Genomic DNA, 4,231 nt, shown 5'->3' with positions numbered 1-4,231 from the left:
GGCCGGCCTGCCAGAAAAGGTGGCCGGCCGGCCACTCAGCCCAGCAACCCCCCAATTTTTGACACTTGTCCCCCGAATAGTGTCTTTTTCTCTTTAAAAGCCTTAGCTCCGTGTTTTGACTCAATTCATCTTAGTTTTGCACAAAAATGGAGGCGTTTCTTGTTGAAAATCTCACAGCTTGGATCGCTTCTCTAGATGGTTCGGAAAAGTTGAACTTCCGGGGTTTCGGCTTGAATGCACTATTCACGCTGAGCCGTACTCCGCTACATCTCCCTTTCCTCCATGCCGCGGCGAGGTTTTGGAACCCGGCGACGCATGTCTTTAGCTTCGGCGGGCAAGAGGTATGTCCAACTTTCGAAGATTTTCAAGCTTTGATGGAATCCGAAAGTTGTGAAGAGATCTTGCCTCAGTTTCGCTTTGGCCACGCCCAAGCTTTAGGGCGGATGTGTGGACTCACCGCGCATGATGCTCGGTTTCTGATCTGTAATGGGGAACTGGATATCCTTGGTTTGATTCATCGCTTTTCTGACGCTGGTGACCATAGCAACCATTATTGGCAAGGTTTCCGGCAACACGCCCTTTGCTTGTGCCTGCTGTCTCACTTTCTGCTTTCCTCGAGCTTTGGCGGATTTAGCATTCGTCTGATTGAAGTTGCTCAAGGCTTGAAAGAAGGAAAGAGCTGCATTGCCATGACCCTGGCCGAGACACTGATGGGCTTGGATGTTATCTATCGCCGGGAGACGACTAGATTTGCGGGGAGTCCACTGCTGCTGCAGGTAATGTTTCCCACCCAAACTTACATATGTATTTGCTCACATCACTCGGCCCTCAGGCTCGGTTTTTCTCACAAAACCTTTTTCTCACTTTTCTCTCACCGTACATCTCTCTATTCTTTATTCTCTCATTTTTTCATCCCTCCCCCAGGTATGGTTGATGGACAAATTGCAGGTTGTGGACTCTTGCCCAGCCTACTCAGCTCGAGGCTATTTCTTTCGACAGCACCTAGTCGATGCTCCCAATGAAAGGTGGTGGTTTGACTGGATGTGCAATTTGTCCGCAGATCGTATTGCTTGGCGTTGTCCTTGGCTCAATCTCCCGACAATGAGCTATAGCATGTCCAGGCTGATCGGGATCCAGTTGATTGGTCTGACCCACTGCGTGTTCTACTTTCCGTTTCGGTTCCTGCGCCAGTTCGGTCACGATCAGATTTGCCCGCCAGAGGGGATTGAGTACCCGACTGCTTTCCCGGTCCGAGGTGCACAGCTTGCTCGATATGCCACAGCATGGAGGACTAGAGAGCTCCTGGCTCCGGCTTCCACTTTCAGTTGCACTTTGTCTGACGAGTGCTTGGATTGGCTCAACGAGGAGGCACAGGTTGGGCCTAGCTTGGCGTCAAAGGCTTCGACCAGCTCTGGGAGGGGGCGCAGGGATACTTGACTTGACTATGCCCCGGATTTATTGCTTTATTAGTACTTTCAAGTTTTCTTTATGAATGTAATAAAAAGCAACTTCGATTGTATGTAAGAGCAGGAGAACTCTGTTTTGAAATCAATGAAATTGAAGGTTGTGGTACTGAAAATTTTCCGTTTTGGTCCAAAAATGGTCTTAGTTGTAAAGAGATTAATTTGAACAAAGTCAACTTTTATTAAAACTTTTCAAAACTATTTTCGATATGGATTAGAACTGGACACGCCTAAGATCTGTCACTGAGATGCACAACTCCAGATCCCTACAACTGGAAAGTTGCCCCTAGTTTGAAGAGTACCGCGGCACTGCATGGCAACGGAAAGTTGCCCCTAGTCTGAATACCACTACACCGGAGATTCCGATAAATGCTGATGGATAAAGATGACTGAGATGGTCAAAATGGACAAAGTTGATTGGGGAAAAGTTTATGGCTGAACTTCAGGGTGAAGTTACCTACGTATCCCAAAGATGGGAATCAAGCCTTACGTAGTTCAGGCTTAGGTTCACTCGGGTATTTTCACTCTCCTTTTACGCTCTAACTTTTGCCAAGGTCGCCCTTTGCGGGTTTTCAACCTTGCGAGCTCAGTTTTTATATTTTCTAATTTTTTGTGCTCTAACTTTTGCCTAGGTCGCCCTTTCGGGTTTTCGGCCTAGCGAGCCTCTCAGGGGTAATATTTCTTCAACTTGTCCATGTTGATCGGTTGGGAGAACTCTAGGCCATCTAGATCCATCAAAACCACAGCTCCATCTGACCAAACAGCTTTGATGATGTAGGGACTAGTCCAATTGGGTTTGAACTTGCCCCTTGGGTCGTAGATGGGAGCTCGGTTATCCTTGAGCACCAAATCTCCTTTATTTAGATTCCTGGACTTAACTTTCTTGTTGAAAACCTGGGCAATTCTACGCTGATAGCCTTGAATATGGTACAGTGCTTTCAGTCTTCTCTCGTCAAAAAGCATGAGTTCCTCAAATCTGCTCTGCTGCCAATCTGCTTCGGCTATTTGACACTCAGCCAATACTCGTAATGACGGAACCTCAATCTCGATAGGTAGAACGGCCTCCATCCCATAAACCAGTGAATACAGAGTCGCTCCGGTAGAAGTTCTGATTGAAGTCCTGTAGCCCCACAGAGCAAATGGCAGCTTATCTGGCCAATCCCGGTAGGTTTCCACCATCTTTTGCAGTATGTGTTTGATATTCTTGTTGGCGGCCTCGACCGCTCCGTTGGTTTGCGGCCGGTATGTAGATGACTTATGGAAAGCCACGTTGTATTTCTCCAACAAGTCAATCACTTCCTTCTTAAAGTGGGAACCATTATCTGAAATGACCTCGTTTGGGACCCCATAGCGACAGATGATGTTGTTTCTGATAAACTTTGCAACGTGCGACGCCTTCAACACCGCATACGATTGGGCCTCGACCCATTTCATGAAATAATCTATCGCAACCAGGATGAACTCATGCCCATTCGACCCCTTTGGAGTAACAGCTCCGATCACGTCAATTCTCCAAACCGAAAACGGCCATGGCGAAGTCATGTTGTACAGCTTCGACGGTGGGATATTCATGCGGTTTGCATGGATCTGACATTTGTGGCATCGCCGAACAAAACTAATACAATCCTCCTCCATGGTGGACCAGTAGTAACCCTGTCTAAGGATCTTCCGTGCTAACATTACTCCGTTCATATGCGCACCGCATTCTCCTCCATGGATGGCCTCCATCAGGCGCTTCGATTCCTCGACTTCAACACACAGCTTGTGCATTCCCAAATGACCTCTCTTATACAGCTTACCCCCACAGATGATGAACTGAACGGCCATTCTTCTGATTGCCCTTTTATCCTTGGCATTTACCCCTGGCGGATATGCTTCCTTCTCCAAGAAATTCCAAATGTCGTAATACCAGGGGTTTTCGTCCTGAACCTCATCTATAGCAGCGATCGACTCATAGGTAGGTGCAAATTTCTGGTCAATGACAACTGGACGCATCCGGATTCCAAACGGGATGTCTATCATGGAAGATAGAGTTGCTAAAGAATCTGCGAACCTGTTGTTCTCTCTTAGAAGATGAGCAAAGTTTAGCTTTTCAAACCGAGGGATTAACAAGTCCAAGGTCTGGTGGTACATCATCATCTTTTCTTCTTTGACTTTCCAGTCTCCTTTTGCTTGAGACACAGCAAGGTTCGAATCCCCGATGACGTCCAACCGTCTTGCTCCTAGTTCCAGGGCTGCTTCTAGACCGGCAATGCATGCCTCATATTCTGCTTTGTTGTTCGAGACTTTGAACCGGAGTTTGAAGGCTAGAGGGATACGGGAATTGTCGGGTGTTATCAGTAACACTCCTATCCCATACCCGTATTGGTTTGACGCTCCGTCAAAGTACATCGTCCAATATTCGTCGTCGATGTGCAACATGGCTTCATCTGGGAATAAGTACTCAACTGCTTCACCTCCTTCGACTGGATGATCGGCTAAGAACTCTGCCACTGCTCTTCCCTTGACTGACTTGCGTGTTACATATTTCAGATCGAATTCGGAGAGCAACAGCAACCAACGAGCTAGCCTACCCGTAAGTGCCGGTTTTTCGAAAAGGTATTTGATGGGATCCAGTCATGAAACCAACATTACGGAGTGAGCTAACAAGTAGTGCCGCAGCTTCCTGGTAACCCATACCAAAGCCAAGGAAGCCTTCTCCAGCGGAGTGTAGCGGGTCTCGTATTCCAACATCTTCTTGCTCAGATAGTAGATGGCCCTCTCCACCT

This window comes from Camellia sinensis, chromosome 12 (assembly GCF_055761805.1).
Source record: "Camellia sinensis isolate YWXY chromosome 12, ASM5576180v1, whole genome shotgun sequence".
Taxonomy (NCBI): Eukaryota; Viridiplantae; Streptophyta; class Magnoliopsida; order Ericales; family Theaceae; genus Camellia; species Camellia sinensis.
Note: the sequence above shows the minus strand (reverse complement) of the source record.